Source organism: Callospermophilus lateralis, chromosome 17 (genome assembly GCF_048772815.1).
Source record: "Callospermophilus lateralis isolate mCalLat2 chromosome 17, mCalLat2.hap1, whole genome shotgun sequence".
Lineage (NCBI taxonomy): Eukaryota > Metazoa > Chordata > Mammalia > Rodentia > Sciuridae > Callospermophilus > Callospermophilus lateralis.
In genome coordinates this window covers 78,066,678-78,083,918 of record NC_135321.1, presented here as the reverse complement: position 1 = coordinate 78,083,918, position 17,241 = coordinate 78,066,678, and the positions used below count along the sequence as shown (strand labels likewise).

Here is a 17,241-nt window from a genome sequence, read left to right as displayed (position 1 = left end):
TCCCTCCAGTAAATCTGGGTTTTCCAAAGAAGGACAAACATCCTGGGGGGACAAATGACCACCCACTCCAGAGGGAGGCTGTGTCCCCAAAGTGGGAAGTGAGCCCCTCCTGAGGCCTGTTTGATTTTCAAAGCAGCAATGCCTGTGCTTCCAAATCACACTCTCTGAGCATCCATTCAAAATTGTTACATTTTTGTCTTTCCTTCCTGCTACAGGCTTTCATATTTCCAAGATCAATTACGAATTATGGTCAAGCAACTTCCACTGCAGAATGCACCGAGCTGGGGAAGTCCACAATGCCTCCATGTTAGCCCTGACACACAGCAGTGGAGGCAAAATAAAATAAAATAAAATGTAAAAGGCACCACTGTTCCTTAAGAAGCACCTTCAAGCCTCTTTAAAGGTGAAGACCTTGCCATTTCAAACACTTAGTGCAGAGCTGTCCACACTTAAGCACACACTTTTGAATATTGCTTGTGAGAAGGGGGGCAGTTCTTGAAAAGCAATAAATCCCTCACCTGCTGTAACTCTTATCTACTCAAATTATCTACTCTCTTAATTCCTCCCTTGATAAGTGGCCACATCTCCACCCTATGCACTCTAGTGAACTGAATAAAAGGCAAAATGGTGAGAGACAAAGGCTTTTAGAAAATGTAAAACTCCATGGGAAGAATCAGGGGGCTTCCCATGCCAAGGTTCTGCAGAAAGATTGTGTGGCTGCTATGTACAACACTTCTCAAAATGCTTTCACTAGTCTTCTCCCACCTAGCTATCTTCCTTCCTCAATTTGCTTGAATTGTCAGCTACATATACACACATGTACATGTATATTCATTTAAAATCATTTCAAGGCTCATTTAGTGAAAGGCTAAAAACCAATTCTTGAGTCTTTCTCTGAGATCCACAGAGTGGTTTTAGAATTCGATTCAAGCAACTCTGAAACACCCACCCATCTGTTCACTGCAAACTGTCCTACCTTTCCTTTCTGTGGCTTGCCTTCTAAAATAAGGAGATCTGAAGATGCATTACCAGGTTATAGGTAAGCAAGCTTTGCATCTTTACAAAAAAAAAAAAAAAAAAAAAAAAAAATCTGCAAGTTTAACCCAAAATCAACTGCCCAATTTAAAGAAAACTCTTTTTGCATCCAGTAGTTCCAATTCCAATATCTTCTTCTTAAGTGGCTCTAGAAGGAGTGAGCAATGAGCCAGGAAAAGAGAAAAGAAATCAAATATTACTTAAAGCTGTGGGTGCCCTTCTATTCAGCAAAAGGACAAACATCGACCTTCTTCCCTCTTCTGTTCTGGGAGTCTCTCTTCTGGTTTCCTTCTCTTGATCAGAACACCCTTGGTACCCCCACCTCTGTGGGACAGAAAAGGCTGTTCCGAATTGGGAAACAGAACAAGGAGCAGAAGTAAGACCAACTTCTCCCAAAGCGTAATAGAGGTGCAGTCCAGCTGCTGAGAGTTGAACTGAGTTGGTTTTCTTCTAAGATGACAGGGAGCATCTCTTCAGGCCTGCTGCCACTGGCTTTCCTGGGACTTTAGGAGGAGGGAGGTGGCTAGTGTATCACTAGTTGCCAGATTCAGTCTCAACCACTCCAGCCAAGAGCAAGGCTGGCAGGAAGGGGGGGGGGGGGCGAGGGTCAGCGCCTTCCTGCCAGGCCTTCAAGAAATGAACTTTTCAGAGCAGAACTGGGCTGCGGCCAGAGGTCATCAAGGGAGTTGGGAGAGGACAAGGGCCTCAGGACTTTAAGGCTCCAGAGGCATATAGCCACTCTCATCCTGTTCCTCAGACATCTCTGTGTGTCCAGGCGGCTAAGCACTCATCAGAGGGGCTGGAATTGGGACAAAGCAGCAGGCCAGGCCAGGAGAGAACGGCCTGTTAGGGGAAAAGGGCAGGGGAGGGGCTCAGCCCGTGCACTGCCTCTCCCCAGGGCCTCTGCTCTCCAGGGGCCCCTGGAGAGGGGACCATCATCGTGTAAATAGAAAGCAAAGCAAGGAGAAGGAGTGTGTGTGTGTGCGTGTGTACCTATACATCCATATCTCATCACAAATGTATGCACCCTGGGGACTTGGTGTAGGAAGCTGGTCGGGTGCGGAAGGTGAGTGTGCCGGGGGTGGGGCACACTGCTTGGATGGCCGCAGAGCTCCCTGGGGAACATGCTTCCTGCCTATGCAGTGCAGGCAATGACCTCCTGGCCGAGGCTCCCTGCTAGGTTGGCCTCCGCTGAGCAGGCAGGAAGTGCGGGGGCCCAAGCCGGGAGAGCTGCCTGGGCAGGGGTCGGGGAGGGGGCACCAGGAGGCCAGGACCGGAGGCGCGAGCAGGCAGCGCTGGCGCTCTCCACATCCCAGGGCGACAAGGAGAGGGCTGGAGAAAGCCAGCAAGGCCTGGGGCCAGCAAGGGCGGTTTCAAAGCTGCCAGCCTCCCAGGCGCCCGACCTTGCCGCCTCTTCCTTCCTCTCGCCGCCACCGAGATTTGCAATCCCCGCCAAGTCGGCGGGCACCCCATGATTGGCTACTCAGGCCTGGGTCTGCAAGGAGCGAGCGGTGGCTCCAGGCCCGGAGAGGGTCCAGGCGGGTAGGGTGTCCAAGGCGTGCCCCCTCCGCCGCCTCCGCCTCCGACTCCGCCTCCAGCTCCAGGCTTCCTCCTCCCCCTCCTCTTTCTCCTCCGCCTCCTCCTCTCTGCTCGCTCTCCCCGGTCCCCTGCTGCCCGCCTGCTCGCAGGTCCCTCCTCCCTCTCTCCCTCCCTCCTCGCTGGATCGCGCCTCCTCCGGGTGTTGCTGGCTCACCATTCACCGATCTCGGCTTCGCCTGCTCCCGCCTGGATGTGTCTGGGGCTCTGGGAGCTCCCTCGCCCTCCTTAGGCTGGCTCCCCCAGCCGCCCGGCTGCTCGGGGTAGCCCTTCTCCCCTTTCTCCGCCTGCCTCTTGGAAACTTTTTTTTTTTTTACAGCTGGGTAGGCGGCTTCGCGCAGGTCAGGGGCGGCCTAGCCTGCGAGGCCGCTGGGGGGCGGGCACGTGGGGTCCTCCCTGTTGCAAAGGGGCAGCAGGGGACTCGCAGTCCCAGCAGCGCAGGGAGTGCGGAGGCCACTCTGCTGAGTGGAGTTATGCAAAAAAAAAAAAAAAAAAAACAAGGGTCCCCTCCTCCTCCCCACCCCCGCCTGCCAGCCCTGTGGCCCCTCCCTCCCTCCGTCACCCCAGGCCACCCTCATCTGCCAGAGTCAACTTGTGTAGATTGATACAGCAGGAGTGGGAGCCTTTTACTGTAGGACAGGAGGGATGGAGATATATTCCACACAGCTTATCTTAATTAACATAAACTAGATACAGCAGTCAACCAATAAGGAATCTCCACACTTAATGGCTCGCTGGCCTTACTTCACAAACCACTCCTTCTGGAAAAATGCCAGGCGCCATCTTGACTTGTTGACAGACCCTAACACTCACCCTCCTCCTTCTCCTCCTCCTCCTCTGCTCCTTGCCGGGTTTTTGTGTAAAGTTTGCAGGTATCTGGCCACGCACCCCCATAGCAGAGCTCACAATGAAACCATCTGAGGAGGGGGAACGGGGCTGGAGTCCAGAGGGTCTCAGGAGCGACGCACCTCGGTACCCCTCGCGAAAAAAAAGGGCTTCAAATATCCCCTGCCGGGCACACACACACACAGAAATAAATATTAATGGCTCAAAAAATGCCCGAACTCCCAGTTTGGAGATTATGATGAATGGCGAGGGGGTACCTCAACACAGCCTACTTGGGGGTGGGGGCTCAAAACGGCCCTAGTGGCTCCGAAGCCACGGCTTGGGGCCCCTGGCTCACGCCCCCTTCTCTGGCTCTTGGCTTGGACAAGCGCCGCCCCCCAGAGGAGGAAGAGGCCCGCCTGGCTGCTGCTGTGGACCCTTGGGCTGTGGTTCTCAGCACGTGGAGCGCAGCCGATCCCCTGGCCAGCCGGTGTCAAGTCGCCGCCTGCTAGCTGCCTCCATGGGCCAGGGGCTCGGAGAGGCGGGAGGCGGTGGCTGCGGTGGTGGAGGAGGAGGGCAAGCAGGCGGCGTTGGAGGCTGGGCTCCCGTCCTCCAGGGCAGCAGCAGCAGCAGCAGCGGCTGCGCCCAGGCTCCTCTGCGCTCCAGCTGGCTCCAGCCGGCCCGCCAGCCTCCCTCAAGCTCCTGTCTCCTTTGTGGTCGCTGGCTCTCCTCGGGGCTGCACGCACTGACACATAATAAAGCAGGAGGATGTGAGGGAGTTCAGCGGGGGAGCGCTCTGCTCAAGGTGGCGCCCCGCACTGCTCCAGCTGGGATCAGATGGAGAGAGAGCCAACAGCACCCAGCAATGGACAGAAGTGGAAATACAGCCTCGCCAGCCAGTAAAACCAGACTGCTGCAAGGCAGCGGCAGCTGCAGGCACCACGCCGGCTGGGCTCTGGCTGCACCTGGGGCGGGAGGAGGGAACAGAAGGCCCATGCGGGCTGTCAAGCTCACCCAGATGCATTAGCATTACAAACTGCAAAAATTGAAAGAATGGGGGAGCAAACAGGTTAGCTACCCTAGAGTTGCTTCTTGTGCCCTATGCACTAGAATTATCCTCAAACCTAGCTGTTCCCTCTTAATTGACTTTTGACGATGGGTTGGTGTTCCAAGACCACTCTTACCCCACATCCAACAAACAAACGCTTACACCACTGGGCTAGCCTATACCCTCATTTGTAGGGTTCTTGAACCTGTTGCGCACTTCCAGGCTGTGACTGTAACACCTTATCTACAGAAAACTGCAGTAGCAACCCTTCCCTCCGAGGTTGGCAAAAACAAACCAGTTGATACTTTCCACAAAGTTTTGCCAGGGGGCGCCTCAAGTCCCTGTAGTTCTTGAACTAGTTGAGGCTTGTCAGATTTCTTTGACGATCCACTCATCATTACAGTGTGTATTGTTTAATCTTCATGTCTTTGTATATGGGGTTTTCTTCTTGCTGTTGATTTTTAATTTTACTCCATTACCATTGAAACAGGATATGTGGAATTATTTCAATTTTTTTTCATATTTGCTAATGATTACTTTGTTGACTAAAAGATGATCTATTTTGGAGAAAGCTGACAAAAAGTGTATTCAGGTGTGTTGGATAAAATACTCTACAATATCTGTTAAATCCATTTGATTTACAGTTTGATTTAACTCTGTAGTATCCTGGTTAATTTTGTATGTGGATGATCTATCAGAGAGGTATATTGCAATCACCTGCTATTATTATATTGGGTCCTATGTGAACCTTTATGTTGCATTGTGTTTTATGTCATCAGATGCACCAATGTTTGGGGCCTAAATGTTTACTATCTTTATATTTTCTTTTTGGATTATTCTCCTTACCAAGATATCGTGACTTGCACTTTCTCCTCTAATTTTGCTTGAATCTGCTTTGTTGGGTATAAATAGGTATTCCTGCATGCTTTCAAGTTTCATTTACATGAAATGTCATTTTTAAAATTCTTTTAGTCTGTGAATATCTCTGACCACAGATATATGCTGGGAGCCACAGCTGAGTCAAAATGGCCCCTGGCATTTTGCCAATAGTATTGATTGACAGAGGAGGTATTACTGTCTGCCTCTGCTGCTACTTTGCAGTTCTCCTGGGGATTCCTGGGGATTCCCGGGGAGTTTCCATTGGTTGGGGAAGTGCAGGAGGAGGGATTTCCAGAGGATATTTCTGGCTGCTGGTTCCTGGATGATCGGCATGGGATTCAGGAGAATTCCCCGTGAGCCTGTGTGAAGTGTTTTGGTGGAGTTCAAAAATAAAGTTTGTTCCTGCTTCAGTGGCTCATGATTTGTGCCCAGCCAGACTGCGGCAGATATATTTCTTTTAGGCAATAATATTGAGTCTTATTTTTTTTTTTGTCCAGTGTTATGATCTATGTTTATTATTTGGAAAAATGAGACCATTTATATTCAGTGTCATTAGAGAGGAATGTGTTACTTCTTATCTATTTTATTTACATGTAATGTTTGCTTCTATCCTGACTGGTATATGTTCACCCCCAGTTGTAATGTAATTTATTCTTTTTAAGATCTCTTGGTGGTTTATAATCTTTTTCTATGTGTATTTGCTGCAATGATGGAATGGTAATAATGAACTCCTTTCATTTATGCTCATCTTGATAGGTTTTTATTTTTTCTTCAATTCTGATAGTACAATTCTGATGGTTTATTGGATAGAATGATATTGGTTGACTGTTATTTTCTCTCAGACTTGAAATACATTGTTCTAAGCTGTCCTAGAAATTAGGGTTTCTGTTAAGAAATTAGATGTTAATCTAGTACATTTTTCTCTAAATGTGACCTGGCTTTTAAAATACTTTCTTTGAACTGAAATTTTGGCATTGTAAATATGTTAGGATGTAAAGAAGTTTTCTTATATATATATATTTTTTTTTTGGCCTGGTCTATTTGAGGTTCTAAATGCTTCCAGTATCAGGATATTCATCTCATTCCCAAGTCTTCAGGAATTTTTCTGCCATTATATCACTGCCATGATCCTGTATCTCTGATCCTTCTTTAATGTCTGTGAGCATTAAGTTTGGTCCCTTAATATTTTCTCAGTTCTTATTAGATTTGTAGTTTCTTACTTTTTTAAATACTGTCTGAATGTTCAAGGATGTCCACCTTATCTTCAAGCTCTAAAATTCTGTCCTCTACTTAATCTAATGTATTAGAGAAACATATCCAATTCAATTTTTGATTTGATTGTCATTTTCAAAATTTCTGTTTGTTTTTTAATATCTCTATCTCTTCATTGAATTTTTTAAATATCTCTCTCTCTTCACTGACTTCCTTAATTTATTCAGATTTTTTTTGCATCATCTGATAATCCTATAATTTTTAAATGCTCATTTTTTTAAGTTTTTGTAACCAGTATTTGGATATTTTTGAAGTCTGTTGTTGATTGAATTACAGATCTTAAGAGGTGTCTTATTACAATTTTTCATATCACTTATATTCTTATGTTGAGATTTGCATATCTGTTTAGATGGGTTATATATAAGCACTAGGCAAGTGCTCTAATGCTGAGCCACAATGCCAGCCACCTCTTTTCCACTTTTATGTAAGGGTATTCTTAGGGAACAGCCTTATCTTAGCAAAGTATTCTGGGATATCAGGTTGTTGTGAATTGTTGAACATATTTCCCAGTGGTTTTGTAGTATATTTACTCTACTAATGTTTTTGGTTGTGACTAGTGATCAAAGCGAACATTCCAAGTTGTATAGTATATCAGAGCTTGAGGATCCCACTTTCTCTGTAGATTTCACAGGATCTTTCTAGTAGATCGACAATTGTGTTGCCTATGTCACTGTATATACATACCCCCCCCCCATGGTTGATGTTCTAGATTTGGCACCTCTGTATATTCTAAGAGTGTATAACAGTAACCTATGTGGAGGTTTTTTTGTGTTATTTCTGTCTACTGTTTCTGTAGGAGCAGATGTCCATGGGTAAGCTGAGCCTTCTCTCCAACTTCTACTTAGGCCATGGTTGTCAGATTGGGGGTCCCCACTATACTTTGTGTTAAATTATTGCTGAAGTTTGAGCATAGTTGTTATGTGTGGAATTAGGTACACAATCTCTTAGCTGGATTGGGGATGTAACTCAGGAGCAGAGCATATACCCCAACAATTTGAAGTGACACATTTGATGCCCAGCAATAATGGAAAAGGGAAAATGAAGAACAGCAACAATAACAGGGAACAATCTACAACATTCAAGTAAATACCAGGTGTCAATTATGATATCTACAATACTAATAATCAGAAATTAAAACAGCAACATAAGCAGCAGTGAACTAGATTTAGAATTAAACTAAACACTGAATGTCAGCTACAACATCCACAGTACTAGTAACTGCAAAAACATGAATGGTGGGAGCAAGAATTATATAAACTAGTTTTAAAAGATGGCAAAAATACAGTTCATTAAGAAGGAATAAAATGGGAAAGGAAGTCAAAAGAAAGGTTAGAATATTCCAAAGGTGAAAAAGATAACATAGAAGAGAGGTAGAAAGTGAAGGCCATAATGAAGGAAAAAAAATAACAAAATTTTAAAAATGAAAGTAGATTGACAGGTTGATAGAAAACAAGAGAATTTAACTATTAGAGGGAAAAGCTGAGAAAATCAACCAAAAGGAAAAAACACCCACAAAACAAAACAAAATAGTAAAAGGATAATAAAAAGAGAAAAATGATAACAAATTCTCTTTATATATGTGTAACATGAATGAATCAACATATGCAACAAAAACAAAAAATTATTTCTTAAACTTTTTTTACTTGCAGATGGACAAAATACCTTTATTATTATTATTTTTAAGGTGGTGCTGAGGATTGAACCCAGCGCCTCACACATGCTAGGCAAATGCTCTACCACTGAGTTATAACCCCAGCCCCAAAACAAAAAGTTCTTAATAAAAAATGAAAGAATTTTCCCTACTGAGGTGGTCAAAACTGTGGACAAGGACAAATATTTACTACCTATGCCACACTGTCATTCTTTCCATTTTTTTCTTGAGCTGTGTACCTCTTAGAGAGAACAATGTTTGGAGTGATTCAGCCCTTACTCTTGTGTTGTTCAACAAGCTGCTGGCTGGAGAGGCCTAGGTTCAAAGCTGGTTTTCTGCTCCCTACATAGTGGTACAAGGTAGGATGGAATGGGAAGTACTGTCTCCTGAAGTTTGGGTTGGAACAACTAGATGGATGCATCCCCAGGTTGAGTTCTGAATGGAAAGTTCCAATGGCTGAGGTCTAACTCTGTGTAACTTTGTTGGACAAAGAAGATAAAGGAGTCTACTGGATAGAAATTAGGTGAACACAACCCCAGATGCTTATCTCTGCTGGGCGTCTGGATATCAGGTGGCTCCTGAGAATTCTACTTGTTGGGCAGGGAAACCAACTGCCCTGGGTGGAGGGGACACAGCAGTTCCTGTGTATTCCACTATCAACTATGGCCTTCCAAGGCTTCGTCCTTGAATTCAACCCTCCTCAGCTGATTGTGAAAGCCACCAGACTCAAAGGGAAAGTGAGTTGCGCTTCATTCCAAATTTCTGATCTCAGTCCCCTTTTTCAATGACTTTCTGTCAGGTGCACCTTGGCCACATGATAGGAGTTGGCCAGGGCAGTCTGGAAGTGCTTGCTGTGATCTCCCTGGTTCCTGCAGCAGCACTAAGCAATAGATAACAAATTTGATACACATTGTGAGGGGGCTACCCTGGTTTCCTGAGGAGAGTGGGTGGCATCAAGGGTGGATGCTGGTGTCTCCTGTCGAGGTCAAGAACAGGTCACTTGGATTTGGATGATGCCGGAGGAAAGATATTTACTTGGCTGAATTAGAAGCAGCCTTAGAAGAGGACCAGAATGACTTGACAGTGGGAAACAAAGATGTCAGGGATTCTACTGGGTCTGCCCTGGACAACTGGTGAGATGATGATACCTACACCCAAGGGACCAGGTGTGGGATCATGGGTTTGATTTCACACCTGGTGTGTTTGTGGGGCATTTGAGGATTCATAATAAGGCTGACAAGTTATCAAAAACTCAAAGCTAGGACTGGGACTCTAACTATAATTTTCTTCATAGGTGTTAACAAAAGTCACTGGCATGGGAAAATGAATTATTAGATTTTAGAGTCAATACTGTACCCACTTCCAGCTGATGATTTTGGGGAAGATCTTGATGTCTAAGTGAATTTATAATTGTATGGGAATATTAGATGAATATTAACAGTTATGCTAAACACAAAATTATACTTTAACATTTAGCCAAAATGTGAAGTTGCATTTGAATAACTGATTTGGCTTTCTAGCATATTCTAAATAATAATTTAATTATATACAATTAATTATATATCCCACAGAACCAGAGTGAGTTTATAGATAACTTCCTTTGTTTCCTTTCCATAAAAAGTAACACTGCATGAAACCAGCTTTTATTCCAGAAGAAAACCCCTGTAGGTTGTATCCTCAAGATCCTTTGCTATATATTTCCTTAGGGCTATTGCCCTCATCTTGGGCTGGTTTATGACAGCCATTAGTTTCTAAACCTTCATGTTAAGGTTGCCTGCTGGCTCTTCCCACACTGATCAGGTATGTGAACTTTGTTTAATTATCCCAAAGATGTTTTGGATTACATAATAATCAGAAAATTCAAGCTAAATTGCATGAGATGAAATTTTTATTAAAAAAATTGATATTTTTAACTTTCAATAATATCAACACTTTCACTGGTTAATGGAGATACAGAAACTATTGTTCCTTTGAAGGTCAATCAAGGAATGTTTAATACCTGGGAGAGGAGGCCTGACTGGCATATCTGTAACTGATTCACTGATAGTGAGGCCTGGGGCTGAGGTGATAAATGAAAGCCCACAAGTATCAACAATCAGACACACTTCCCATCATTTTGCATAAATTAAGTAAATTGCCACGTCCTTGGCATTCACGTGCAGAAATAAGAGGCTTGCCCTGAATCACACAATAGTTTTAGGGGGAGGGGAATGGAGGGTGCTCAAACCTGCCAGCATGGCCTCTTCTCCAGAATCACTATGGGTTTATGGGACCCTCCGGGAGTGTGGCCAGGACTCCTGACCCTACAAATACACTCATGAGGCTCTTGTCAAGGACTAGTGATTCCCTACTGACTTGACATGCAGAAAGTTGTTAAGCACCTTTGCTCACCATGGGAGCACCTCCTGGAACAGGTAGTTGTTAGTTGTTCTCCACCTTCTATGGGGTAATCCAGAGTTCCCTGTGGAAAGGACAAGGCTTCTAGTTATTGGGAGCACACAGACTAAAGTGGAGAGATGCCTGATTTTCTATTTAGCAAAGCATAAGAAAATCTCTAGTTGTCCTTGTGAACAGTATTAATGAACAAAGAGAAGTAGACATTTCAAGAGCACTTTGATCACCTTGTTGTTAACACCTTAACATAAAAGGCCCTCATGCAAGGGGGAACTGTGCAAGGACTCACTCTTGCCCTTGGATAATGTTGGAGTGTGTCATACATACCCAAGGAGGTGCCAGTACTACTGCTATCCTTCGGTGCATCTGATGACAGATGGATGAAGGGAGAAACTGCTGTTTCACTAGGCTGTGGGGTTCAACTATCCTTTCTTGTAAAAGAAAAAGAAACATTTTTCAATAAACCTGAAATCTATGGCACTACTAAAAGAGGAGGAAGAATGCAGGGCAGATTATCTTTTTAACAAGAAAATATGCCTTACATATGCATAATTCTGAAAATTTTTGGCTGGAGAACATGAGCACACAATGCATTATTGGAAGAAAATTCTAAGAAAATCATCTTCATATGTATATAAAAGTTTAATAATGAGTTGCTAATATTATTTCAGGGAATATTTTGGTGAAATATTTAGTAAAATGGAATGAAGAGTTGAATCCCATTGGCATTATAAAGTAAACATTAATGAAGTAGGACAAGATATTTTTAGAATGATTGCATTTTCCCATTATTATTTTATTCATGAATTTTAGTAAGGTTAACAAGAGAAAGACATCAGAATGTTCCCTTTGCTCACACTCATAGTCAACACCACAACTCAGTAAGCTATGGAAATTTAATATTATTTTGATTAATGACCATAACAACTTTATTTGGGTTCCAGTGGGCCAGGAGGTGGTGATGGGCCTGGAGAAGGCAGTGAGACAGGAGATGGGGTTGGTATGGGAGAAGGCAACCAACAATGTTGGGTGGAGAGGAGCTCTGTGGGTTGGTTCACAGTGTGAGTGTCATTAAGTCACATGGGGGAGGAGTCAAGCCAGGTCCTGGCAGAGATGGAGGGCAGGCCACTGGATCAGGAGGATGAGATGGGAGAGAGGAAATTCTGAATATTATTCAAAAAGAATCAAAGACTTTGGTGACTGAGAGCACTCAGGGATGAGGTGACCCAACAGAAACTCAGGAAGTCATTAGGTCTGGTGAGTTAAGTAGAGGTCAAAAGAAGAGGGTGCTTTCTAAAAGAAGTCAAGGAAGCCAAAGGGAAGAAGACAGTGGCTGGAGCATCTTCCATAGGTAATATACGTGATTGGTGGACTCTAGCTGTCTCTGATTTCCACATCTCATCTGGGACTTCTCTTTTTAAGAACTGGTAAAAACTGCTGTCATCATGGTGCTTCCCTAGGTGGCTGCAAGAGATGGGAGTCACAGGCTGCAGCCAGGAGCAGATGGGGCCAGGAGGTAAGGTATCTGTGGTCCATTGCCCCTTGTGCCCCATACCCCCAGTTTATAAAGCACTTACTCTCCCAACCCCACAGCTATAGTTCAATCCTACCCAAATTCAGAGCTCCCCTCCTGCCCCATAAGACCTTTGTGTTCTTGAGTCATATCATAGACAGGGGTAAGAAGGACAGGAATAAGTGTAAAGTTACTCACCTTTGTAAAAGTTAAACCAGGTCTTCAGTCTCTTCCACTTTCTTCCAGCAATCACTATAACCTGAAAATCGAGACTGGGTTATTGTGGAAAAGGGAAGTGAGTCCCTCTCCTCACCATGAGAGGAATGTCCACATGAGGGAGACTGGGACAGTAGACTCTGGAGGCAAGCACCAGTATTCAAAGCCACATGACAGGTTACAGGGATAGCAATTCACGTGGAGGAGCAGCATTTTGTCATTTACTTCCATCTGCACTAGCCCCCATTATACTCATAACCACCCTGTGGGGGGAAAGATTGGGTCATCTCAAAGAGGAATGTATCTTAAGGAAGTGAGGGCTTGTCCACACTGAAAAGGAAGTTCCACCTGCATATCCAGTTGAAGGTGTGGGGAGACAGAACACACAACTATGACAAAAAGCGGTCAATGTAGGATCAGAAAGATACGGGCTGGTTGTAAAGGAAGGAAAATCAAATCCTGACATCTCCAAAGCTCTTCCCTCTGCTCTTCCAACATGTTGCAAAGATAACCTGCCCCAGGAATTGTTCCTCCCTGCAGGGAGTTGTAGGAGTTGTTAATTATTGCTTCCTGTGCTGCAACTTTCCTGCTTGGAGCACTCCACATTTCCCCCACAATTTGGTCATATACACAAGATGTAGAGAGGAGAAGGCCAAGATAAGGAGAGAATGAGAACAAAGGAGTTCTAGAATTTATAAAAGGGACAGGACACCCCACTTCTCTGGATATCCATCTCTGGGACCCGTTTTCTGCAGTGAAGTCTGTATTCTATCCTTTAAATAAACTTGCTTTCTATGCTTGTCTGGGAAAAGGGAACTGAAAACTGATTGATTCTAATCACAGATGGTATCACAGATACCATGGGTCCAGTATTGCCCACACCCATCCTACTGGACATCGCCCACCCCTGGCCCACCACAGCTTCATTCTGAGCACAGAACCTGAGAAGTGTCTCTGGTATGATGGTTTCCTTCCTAGCATCTCCCTCTCAGGTCTCTGCAGTTGACCTTCTCTGGAACATGGCTGTGGTCTCTTGGGGACAGCAGACTGCAAGTCACCACTGGGTGGAAGGGCAGGGCTTACCTTTCAGAGTGCCCTTCTTCTGCCTACTCTTGTACAGCACCTTCTTCACCTTCAGATGCTGACAGACAAAAAAATAAAAAGAGACTGGGGCCCAGTTCTCCCTCTGCTCTTTTAGACCAACTACAGACATTCCATGTTTCTGAACAGCTTAACTTTCTACAGTTAGCAGGTGGAGACACTTTTATTCAGAGAACATTTGTAAAGTGGCAAAATAATTTTTCTTCCTTAGAAAACACCAAAAGGTGTTTTCTACATAAACTACACCATGCATGTCCTTAGTCACTGGTCCTCTGCTCAGGGACAGACGCATTTCCACAGGCTCTTCTCAGCTGCCAGGCAGGTTCTGCTCCCTGAGGTCAGAGGTTTCTCCAGCCTGTAACTGATGCCCTAAGGGCTCAGCACAGCCCTCATATTCTCAGCCCAACACAGAGGAAAGGCTTGTTCCAGTCACCCGCCAGGAGAAGGTGACTGATAGCGCAGTGTTCAAGGCCTGTTCTTCTCCAGAGGTCCCCAACTCCCTCAGGAGCCCATAACTCAGCCACAGAGTCACAGTGTGTGTTTTGCTCTGGAACCTGCAGCTCACCACATGGATGATCTTGGAGCTTCAGATCAGAGAAGTCCTAGAGCATACTGTCTCCCTGACCTGGCCCATCTGTCCCAGAATGATGTTCTGTTCTGTCCTGAGATTTCTCTTTTTGAAGTGTTTCTACTTATTTTGGAAAAGTGGAAAGAATAGTGTTTCTGAAAGCTCGGTCCTTGTCCCCAATGCCAATCCAGTAATGAGGACAGTTTATGAAAAAAAAAAAAAAAGCTTATTGCTTTGCTGGCAAAGGAGAAACACAGGGAACTCCTTTTCTAGAGGCTGTGAACCTGCCCATCAACAAGAACAGGGGGATTTGAAAGAGGTTATTCAAAGTTTACACTCCATATGTGTTCTCTACTAGAGTTGTGATTCACTTTTTAATTTGGGAGATAGTCATTTCTGAGATCTTCTACTACCATCCTCAAAATCTGGACTACTTTGTTCCTATGGAGGGTGTACTCAGGACAGATAAATCTGCCTAAAATCAGGAAGAAAGGTAATTCTGTTCCCTCACAGATTAGGGAGGAGCAGGGAAATGGGAAGAGGAACATGTCCATTTTAAAAAATAAATTGCAGTGGTAGAGAATCAGGGGCTATATTCAAAGCATAAAGTAGATCACTGTTACAAGAATAGACAAAAGAGAATATCTGTTTTTGTTCTTGTTGGGTGTGGCCTGAGGTTTCTTATCTTCTTGAGTTTTCCCTTTTTCCTTGGTGGTGGGAAGGATGGATTTCCCTGAAGGTAAGTCAATAAAAGAAGAAATAGCCCCAGTCCACACACACAGGCAGGGATCATGTCCATTGTCCAGGTGGTGAAGCTGGGGTTCAGCCAGTCAGCACTAATGCTATTCAGAGGAAAGAGAGGATTCTCCATCATCTAAAATGCACTGTCTTGTTCAGACAAATGGGTCCTGAGAATTCTCTTGGAAAATGGGGAGTAGGGCCCAGGCCTGTGTCACAGAGCTGTGCCCTCCCATCATAAAGGGATCCTGACAGCAGAGGAGGGGCCAGAAGAGGAGGCTGCACCACATCCTTGCCCCGCCCTCCAGCAAGCATGTCCTCCATGTTCCTGGGCCTTCTAGATTCTTCCTTCCAACCTCACTTGCTCACCCTGTCAGAGGAGATCTTAGTTTATTCAATATTCTTTCCCCCTGGAATCCAGACATTATTTATTTCCTTGTAGATCTCTGCTTGGGCTCCGTCAATTTCATAAGTTTTTTGAAAATTCTTATTATCTATGGGATTTTCATTTCTCAGGAATTATTTCTTTTATGATTTCTGAAATTTCAATTCTTCCTGTATTGCATCAACTCATCATAAAACTCAAATTTCTTTCACGCTTATTTATTTATGTCAATTTTAACTAAATTTTTCTCAATTTTATTTTACTATCTTCATCTAGATGGTTTAGTTTGCTGGCAGCAAATTTTCTCAGGCTGTCTTTACCTCACAGTATCTTTATTTTTCTTTATTATTAAAGGGCAGATTTTCTGGACATAGACTCTTCAGGTGATCTTCCCTTACACTCTTGGAATATGCCACCCCACAGCTTCCTTCCAATGTTTCTGGTTGGAAGACAACTAATAATCTCCCTGTGGTCCCCTTGTGCATGAGAAGTTTTTATCTGTTGCTTCTAAGATTCTCTCTTGCCTTTTCACAGTTTGTCCGAGATGTGTCTAGGAATAGATTCGTTTGTTTTTATTTTACAGAATGGAAGCATTGAATCTAGTGGTCTATGTTTTATATCCATTTTTGTAAGTTTCTAGCCCTTATTTCTTTTTTTAAACCTTTATTTATTTATTTATTTATTTATTTATTTATTTATTTATTTATTTTTATTTTTATGTGGTGCTGAGGCTCAAACCAGGGCCTCCCATGTGCTAGGAAGTGCTCTAACACTGAGCCACAACTCCAGCCCCTCTAGCCCTTATTTCTACAAGTATTCTTTCTTCCCCACTTTTGAGTCTCCTTCCACATGTGTCAGTAGCCTTGCTGATGGGGACATCCAGGGCATGCAGCACCACTTGCTGGAAGGATCTCTGCTCTGTGTTGCTGTGTTGCCTCTGCTCCTTTACTGTTCAGCAGTTGGCTGTACTGATGCAGGTCTGCTTCTGGGCTCTTCTTTATCTTCCACTGATCTAATTGTCTATTCTTTCTCCAGTATCCTACTTTACTGGTAGCTGTTGCTCCACAGTAGGTCTTGAAGTCGGGTACTGTCAGCCCTCCAGCTCTGCTCATCACCAGTATTGTTTTAACTATTCTGGGATTTTGTCTTTTATTATAAACATTAAACTCAGTTTTTCAGTCTCAACAAATTGATTCATTGGAAGTTTGGATCACATTCAATATATAGAGCAAGTTGGGAGGAACTGACAAAATTTTAATAATATTTAGTTTTCCTGTACATGTTATCATCAAATACCTTCTCATTCATTTAGATATTTTTTGATTTATTCCATCACAGTTTTAAGTTTTCCTCATATAGATCCTATAAATATTTTGTTAGTTTTCTTTCTGAATAATTAACTTGGGGGCTAATGAAAATATGATTTAAAAAAAATTCATATTCTCATAGGTGAGGAAGAGATAGGTTTTTTCTATATTAACCTTCTATCTTGCAATTTGGATATAATTACTTATTCATACAAGGTGTTTTCTTGTTGACTTTATGTGATTTTCTTTTTTTAAAATTTTTTCCAATTAGCTATACATGACAGTAGAATGCATCTTGAAACATCATATAGAGATGGAGTATAATTTCTCATTCCTCTGGTTATACATCATGTAGAATCCCACATGTCATATAGTTCTATATGAACATAGGGTAATAATGTCTGACTCATTCTACTAGCCTTCCTACCCATATACCTCCTCCCCTCCCTTCACTCCATTCTACCTAATCTAAAGTAACTCTTTTCTTCCATAACCACTTCAGCATTGTGAATTAGCATCTGCATAGAGAGAAAACATTTGGCATTGGTTTTTTGAAGATTGGCTTATTTTGCTTAGCATGATATCTCCATCTCCATCTATTTATTGGCAAACACTATATTTTGTTCTTCTTTGAAGCAATATATATATATATATATATATATATATATATATATACATTTATATACATTTTCTTTACCTATCCATCTGTTGAA

The 17,241-nt window shown here is 43.5% G+C and overlaps 1 protein-coding gene across 1 annotated transcript in view; it reads right to left on the bottom strand.

Annotated features, from left to right (window-relative positions):
• LOC143388114 (uncharacterized) overlaps nucleotides 1-3,084 on the bottom strand; it is a 48,336-nt gene extending 45,252 nt beyond the window's left edge. The window contains 1 exon segment of the mRNA XM_076842077.2: nucleotides 2,789-3,084. The gene's annotated coding sequence lies outside the window, so the exon portion shown is untranslated.
• Between the last annotated feature and the right edge of the window lie 14,157 nt (nucleotides 3,085-17,241).